This window comes from Neopelma chrysocephalum, unplaced genomic scaffold (genome assembly GCF_003984885.1).
Source record: "Neopelma chrysocephalum unplaced genomic scaffold, ASM398488v2 Primary Assembly neopelma1_138, whole genome shotgun sequence".
Lineage (NCBI taxonomy): Eukaryota > Metazoa > Chordata > Aves > Passeriformes > Pipridae > Neopelma > Neopelma chrysocephalum.
Window position 1 is genome coordinate 6,931,198 of NW_020897800.1, and position 8,241 is coordinate 6,939,438.

An 8,241-nucleotide genomic window follows, 5' to 3' on the forward strand; every position below is an offset into this window, starting at 1 on the left:
AGCCAGGAGGAGAAAGAATGAGCGGGCAGGAAAGGGAAACAAGCGTAGGCAGGATGGAGAACTGAGCCAGGCAGCTCAGAGCAGCTAGCCTTGCCTGCAAGATGCCAAGTAAGGACTTTGGGGGGGAACAGCAGCTCTGAATCAGCTTGGAAAGTCTCATCCCTCAGTTAAAGGTCCAAGAGTTCACTGGAAGTCACCAGCTAGAGTTTCATTCTCGCAAGCAGCAGCTCCCAGGCTCTTCCCCCTCTCTCTCAGCACTCAGAGGCATCAGAGAAAACTCTTTCACTTGTTTCATGTTAAAAGAACCCTCTTGTCAGACCCCAGAAACTGCATTTCAGGTTGATGCAGCACACTTCTGACGTCACAGGATTTCAGGAACACAAACACAAACCAGTCCCAGTTTGTGCTCAGAGCTGGTAGGGGCAAAACACCACTGAACTGGGGATACGAACTCAGGAGTCACATCAAATGGTGGCAACGACCAGGGGTTTGTGTAATCCAGCAGCAGCTCAGGCTTGTCCCCAGGCACACAAAATACAAGGGGCTGGCATTTGTGTCTTACTGCACTGGTCATCTTAGAAACTGTGAGAAAAGTAGAGACCAGGGAGCCCAACACACACACTGGGGGCAACTTCTCACTCTGGGAAGCCAACACAGTCAACAGGGTCAGGAAACAGGGAGCAGAGAGGGTTTTGTGCTGCTGGGAGTTATTGGGATACCGGGACAGCAGTGGGGGGGGAGGAAAAGGTGCATCCCCTGGAAGTGAACCCAGGCAAGGCTGCCCAGAAGTCAGCTCCCCAGTGGGACTTACAGGAAACAAGCCCCCAGGAAGGCATGCCAGATCTCCAGGAGGAATTTACAGCTGATTAACCAAAGGAAGAAATCCTACACGTTGCTCGGAGAACCTTTCACACCCCCTGGCTTCTCCCATGGAATGGCAGCAAAAGGATCAGGCTGGGGCTCTACTTCTGCACCCCGAGCCCCACAGACCATCCTGCTCCACATCCCTTCTCTTTTGGATGCCACAGGCTACTCCAGGCACCTTTACACCCACAGCAGTTTTGGGTGCTTAAAAAGTCCTTTTGGCATCGAGGATTGTCTCCTCTTCTGTCACTCCTCACTTCTCTGCCCCCTGCCCTTCTTGGCTGGCCCCAGGCATCGATGCTCCCTGTGGGTCCCTGGCTCCTGCACTCACTCTTGGCCCTTCCACCAGATCTCTTTTGTGCTCACAAAACCAGCCCCCACTACCATCCTCAATCACATCTTTCCTCACGTTCATTACACCAGGTGTTGTTCATTCCTGCAGCTGAGCATAGCAAGGTTTAGACCTCACTTCGTTATCCAACACATGCACAGCCAAGCCAGTGGGGCTGGAGAGCCTGAATGTTGCCTGAGAAGTGCTAAAGAGGGGGGGGAACCCTCTACAGTCGTTTTGGGACTTGTCTTATCTGGGAGACAAGAGCCTTTCACGCAGACACCTGTGCCTGTTGACCAGTTCGGCACCAGTTCCCACCAGTAACAGCCTGTCCCCCACTACTCATGAGCTCTGAAGAAATCAAGTACATAAAAACCCCATCTGTACAGTATCCAACATCCCTCACAAACCAGCAGGCTCAGCTTCTCTCCTCCTTCCTCCAAACCATTTTAGGCCTTGCAAGTGAGAAAGCAGCAAGTTATCTTTGCCCTTTAAATCACCACGGGTATTTCTGCTCTCCAGCCCCATCTGTGCCAGCAAGGAGAATCACTTCACATGCCACTGTCTGCTGCTGATTTGTTTCCCACACATATTCCCCAACTTGCTACTGGGGAGATGAGCAGGGGAGAAAAAGGAAGAGTTAAAACCAGCACAGCAGCCAGGCCTGTAAGTGGATTGTCTCCATCATATCCTTCAACAGCAATGATCTCAGTCCACTAGGCAGATTCTGCCTCTCAGTTACTCCAACTCTTGTCAGGGCTGAGTGCCTCAGCCCTGCTTGGTTTCTCTGCCCAGTGACTCCAGTCCAGGTTGTGCTGCTAAACTGGGGCTCCCCAGCCTGAGAGGGCAGGTCACCCCAAATCCTGGAGTCACTGGGTGAACCAGCTCCCATGTCCTGAGTGCTGCAGCATCAACGGGAGAGCCAGAGGGAAACACCTCTTCTCCCCTCCAGCCCTTGGGGGCCATCAAGCAACACTATTTACAGACGTGGCAGCTGCCAGAGTTCCTGGAAAGCGCCTGATCCAACACATGCCAGCAACTGTGTGGTGCAGCTGAGAGACATCTCAGGAGAAATCCAGGGCTGAGAGAGCCAAGTGGGGGCTGAGGGGTGCTGGGTGGAGACTCTGGCCAGGTTTGGGAGCACAGACTTTGACAGAAAGGCTGGAGTAGAAGTGCTCCAGGGAAGCAGGTTCCCAGCAGCTTCCACTTGACACAGAGCAGACAAACAAACCACTTGCCTGCTAAAGCAGAGCTTGCACCTAATCCAGCACTTTCCCAGGGCTCACAGTGGGGGCCAAAAGGGACAGCAGCTTCTATAAATCAGCAGCACCGTCACCCCCAGGGAATATGAGACGCTTGGGCTGAGCCAGCTCTTCCCATCACCTCACTTCTCTCCAGCTGTCAGATGGTTCAGCTGTGCCAGGAGAGCAGCTCTGGCTTTCTCCTGAGAGATGGGAGTCCCTCACTGCACACCAGTGACTCCAAGATCAGGAATGTTCAGGAAATGCCCATTTTTAAATAGACAAAGCTGGTCTCAGCTCCATGTACAACCTGACAGGGGGGTTCTTCCACACAAATAGCAAAGGAGTTTTCCCCGACCTTCCTCACCCCTTCAAAAGAAAACACCAACTGCTGAAGAGAAGCCCAGGGAAGACACTCTGGGACATGATGGTGAACTGTAGGTGAGTTGTTTCCTTACCAGGTGTAGTGGGTTGACCCTGGCCAGCTACCAGGTACCCACTAAAGCTGCTCTCTCACCCTCCCTCTGCAACTGGACAGAGGAGAGAGAAAAAAAACCAGCTAAGAACTCATGAGTAGAGGTAAGAGCTGGGACAGGTCAGTGACTGATCACCTTCACGGGCAAAACAGTGAGGATAGTACTTATATTTACTACTAACAGGATAAGAGCCAAAGAGTGAGAAATAAAACAGTCTTAAAAACAGCTTCCCCCCACCCCTCCTTCCTTCCATGTTCTCCCTCCTCCCCCCCAGCGGTGCAGGGGGACGGAACAGGGGTCACGGTCAGTTGTTGTTTCTGTCACTGCTCAGGGAGAGGAGTTGGAGTCCTTCCCCTGCTCCCGTGGGCAGACAGTCCTCGATGGATCTCTGGCGTGGGTCCATCCCTCGGGCAGCAGCTCTTCCCCCCCTGCTGTCCCGTGGTCACTGCTCCCTGGGGTCAGTCCCTCACGGATGAGCTGCACTGACGTGGGTTCCCCACAGGGGCCACGAGTCCTGCCCGGGAAAACCTGCTCCAGCCTGGGCTTCCCTCTCCACGGGCTGCAGGTCCCTGCCAGGACCCTGCTCCACCCTGGGCCTGCCACGGGGTCACAGCCTCCTTCCTGCATCCCCTGCTCCAGGTGGGCTCCTCCAGGGGCTGCAGGGGCACAGCTGCCCCCCTGCTCTGCCCCACGGGCTGCAGGGCCTGGAGCACCTCCTGCCCCTCCTTCTGCACTGCCCTTGGGTCTGCAGTGCTCTTCCATGTTCTCACTCTGCTCTTCCCTGGCTGGAATTCTTTCTGTGCAACACTCTGCTGTTCCTAAATATGTTGTCCCAGAGGTGAAGACCCCTGGTGGCCTAGTGGTTAGCGTGCAGGACTTTCACTGCTGCGACCACGGGTTCAAATCCCGGTCTCTGGCCTGATGGAGGTCGTTAGCCCTGTGTGGCCATCCATCTATGAGAAGGACACTCTAAACAAACCTACGTCCTGAGGACCTCACTGCCATTGTCCAAGCTTGCTTGGCCCCGGCAGATGAACCTTAGGATTAAAGGGTGGGCTCAGTTCAGCGCAGGCTGTGTCTCACCTAAAAAATCCATTGCGCAGGCTGGAAAGGTAAAAAGACCTTTCCCCAAATCTTCGTTCACGAAGATGGGCCATTATATTGTCCCAGAGGTGTTACTGTCACTCCTGACTGGCTCGGCCTTGGCCAGCGGCAGGAATTCCGTCCTGGAGCCGCTGGCATTGGCTCCACAGGACAGGGGAAGCTTCTGGCAGCTTCTAGCAGAAGCCACCCCTGTAGCCCCCCCCACTACCAAAACCCAGCCACAGAAACCCACTACACCAGGAGTATTTTAGTGCTGCTAAGAACTGCAGAGCTGGCAAATTGGGACCCTCCTCTGGAATTCTCTTTCCGGCACATGCCAATGATGCGAGATCTCACCTCAGCAGAGATCTCCAGTGATCCTCATGGCAGCCCAGACTTTGTGCAAGCACAGCTGGGTACACACACAGCACACAGAGAAGGGAAGTAGCAGCAGAAAAAGACTGCATGACATGAAGAGTGGACAGGCAGCACCTTCTAGCAGGAAATACCCAAGGCAGCAACAGCCTCCTGGTCTAGAGCTCACTGGCACAGGTAAGGTCTTTCACATCTCCTGCACTTGCAGTTTCTTCAGGAATACACGGAGCTTCCAAAGGGGAACAGCATGGAGGGTTGCCTTGGAGACTGCAGTATAACACCGTGCTGTCAGATGACTGGTCTTACACCACAGCAGGCACTTGCCAGAAGGGTGATCTCAGCCCTGTGTGCTGCATTATCAGACATTCCTGGAGGGAAGAGCGAAGCTGTACAGGGATGGGGTGAATCAGGGTGCAGAGCCTGGTTCTGTATCTTACCCTTGGTCATGCTCTTTGCCCCCCCAGCACAGCCAGTGCTATCAGAGCACAGAAACCCCTTCTCCCCAAGGAAGCAGCAGTTCCTCCCTTGGCACACGGAGGTTGGCAGGACTGGTGTGTGGCACGGGCCTGTGAGGAAGCATTAACTAACCCCCCTCCATCTCCCTGGCAGAGGTGCAAGTGCAGCATCATCCCCTGTTCCTACTCAATCCTTGTTCCCTACCCTGGTTTGAAGAGCCCACTGCTCATTTCAGACAAACCAAAAACCAGCTTCCCAAGCAATCCAACCAAAAGACAGAGCTTCCCATCCCATGATGTGTCATCCTACCACAGACCTCTTAACCACTACCAGCTTTCCATCCTGCCCTAAATATTTCTGGAATTCTCAGTGGTGGACATAGGATTTGCTTCTAGTTTTGTCCTTTGTATGGCCATGCTTTAGAATTTATTTCTCCCTTCTTGTGCGGGCTCCCATTTGAGAGTGAATCCAGGGTCTGGTCCCACTCATCTTTCATGGAAAAGGGCTTTATCCCATCATGCCTGATCTGTTTCACAGATGATATTTTAAGAATTACTTCAGCATTACAGTCAAGCTACTGGTTGCACAGCATTGACAGCACAGGCAGCATAACAGAAAGCAATGCATGGGAAAATCCTCAGCTTGTTAAGAAAAAAAGTCAAGCTTCTTGACTAAGTACTAGGCACAAGCAAAGCCTAGAATAAAACCAGCCCATGTGTGCAGTTGGCCACAGTAGTTCAATGTTTCAGGGGTAATCTTTCCAGTTTCCACCAGTTGCAGGTACATTTATATTCTATAGACTAAAACCTTCCACTAACCTGTAACTCCTAGAAGGACCTCACTACCTACACTGTCTGTGCTTTTCAGTGCTTGTCAGCCTTCAAGTGACAGCATGACAGCTTTGTTTCAATCGTTTTTATTCAGGACCTGCATCAAAGTGACTCAGAAAGAGTCACTGGTACTCAAGTGCTTCATTTGATCAGCATTAACTCACTGTAGCTTTTTGCTGACCACTCTTTCAATTCAAGGCTGGAATCAAAGAGGGGAACAGATCAGGTGGAGGCTTAGGAAAGCATCTCTCATGGTGAGCAATCTGCCAGGCTCCTGAGGGAAACGATGAAAACCCTGGCCCTGAGTCATTGAAAACTGGAGCCAGTACAGGAAAATCTAGTGGAGGGAACAAGCCTTCCCCCACAGGGGGAAAATGGAGAACTGGAAAGATCTGAGGTCATCCCATCTCCCGTTTTTGCTGTTCCAGAAGTTTGCAGAGGCGATGGTTCACGCAGCACAGCACAGGTAAGGCAGATAACATACAGTTGCTACCAAACCTGCCAGAGTGAGTCAACCCCACCAACACACTTCACACAACAGCATTTGGGCTGCTGGGGCTGCACTCAGGTGAGGAGCAGCTTCTGAGGAGGGGAGAAATGTGAGCATCTGCAGGAAAACCCACAGCCTGTGCAAAAGCCAGGAGAACAGCAGGCACCTTGGTGGCCTTTAGCCTTGGCTGGTTAAATCTCCAAGCTCAAACACTTCAGACAGAAGTTATTTGACGAGGAATTCACACTTCACATGGTGAAAGTGTGAGGTTTATGTGTTTTCAGGCAAGTTCTTACAGCTATTCATTAAGTCTGAAACCTCAGGAAAACTAATGGTCAAGAAACAACCCCAGTACCTCTGCACTGCTGGTTTGGATGTTGTTTGAGAGCCACATGCTTGAGAAACAGCCTTACCTGAGCTGGGGTGAGGAAGAAAAGCCAGGAAAAGCTCATTCCTTGATTAATATCAGCCTCTGGTGCTTTCCTTAGGAGGCAACTGCTGCTGATGCCTGTAAGACTCTGGACCAGACAGATCATTCGTTTCCTCGCAAATCCCAGCACGCGCAAGATAACTGGAACACACGGTTCATCCATCAGAGACCTGCCCTGGCTGCTGTCTCCAACACAGAGAAAAACCAACCCTCTGAGCCTGCCTGGATCTCTGGAAGGCAGCAAAGGCCCGTGCAAGGACACCTGCCCTTGACAGAGACTTGAAAGGTGAGCCGGGAGGTCTGTTACTGTTGTCATTGCAGCAGAGAACCAGCCTGGCTGTTAAAACAAGGTATTTGCACCATGAAGAATTCTGATTGCAAGATGATTTTCAGCCTCAGTAAATAAACAGGCTTAGGGCTGTTTGAACAGTCACATACAACAGCCCTGGGCAAGCACAAGGAGGAAGAGAGGAGTGGTCTGAGCTGGGAACAAATAGAGGACATCAAGTGAAACTCAAAACACTTCCCATCAGAAATTAAGTTTTTTCCTTCTCAAACATAACACCTCACCCCAGTGCCTCAAACACACCACTCAATCCAACGTGCTGCACACAAGTTCACTCCAATTACACCCCACCTGTTAAAACAACAGTACATAGTAAAATTATAGTTATGACTTCTGCTATTGTTAAGATTTTTTGCATATTTGTGATTTTTTTTGTTGGTTTTTTTTTGTTTTTTTTTTTTTTTTTTTTGTTTTGGTTTGGTTTTTGTTGTTGTTGTTGTTGTTGTTGTTTTGCTTTTTAATGGGATTGATAGGACTGGAAAGCCTGCAGCCTGGTTTAGTCACCAAATTAAATCTCCTTTGAAACCAGAGTCGTTTGGATCCACTTCAGTTTTTTCTGTTACCAGAGATGTTTTAGAGGGGCTGTATCTTCCAGAGCACAACTACAGTGAAGGAGCAGAGATGTTGGTTCATTTTAGATTCATTCCTTCAGCCAAACTGCAATCACCTGCTGTACCAAAACCAGGAGAAATTAAGGGTTAAAGCACCAACCTGTGAGAAAGCAGCTAAAAAGTTGCAATAAAGGAAAGAACCAGCTGACAGATCCTGAAACACCTCTGGACAATGGAAATATGGACAATGCAATGGGCTGGATATTCCCTAGCAGTCATGGGATGAGAGAAAAAGGAAAATTTCAGCTGCCTACCAAGGACTGCTCCCAGGAGGAGGGTTCGGATGAAACTCTTCTTCCAGGGAAGGGACAGAGTGTTCTCCCTGCAACCAGCTTATCACCCCAGTACGGCAGGAATATAGGAACAGCCCTGCCATGGCCAAGAGTATGGAGGAGATGAACTCATTCCCTCCCCATGTGCTTGTTCCTGTAGGTCAACCACTGGGAACATTGATCCCGTGCTTCGGCCATGCCTGTGGGGCTGCTGGGCTCGTTGCCCTGAAAAGATGACAAACAAGGAAAGGTAAATTTATAGCCAAAAGTGGCAAAGTTTCCAGCCCCACACAGCACCTGGGATGTGTCCAGCAAGACTCCCACTCCAAGGAAAGCTGGGACAGAACACTGTGACCTGACAGCACCTAGGCCAGGGCAGCAATGAGAGCTCAGCAAGCTGGAAAAGCTTGTCTAACCATACCTTACACCAAAAAAC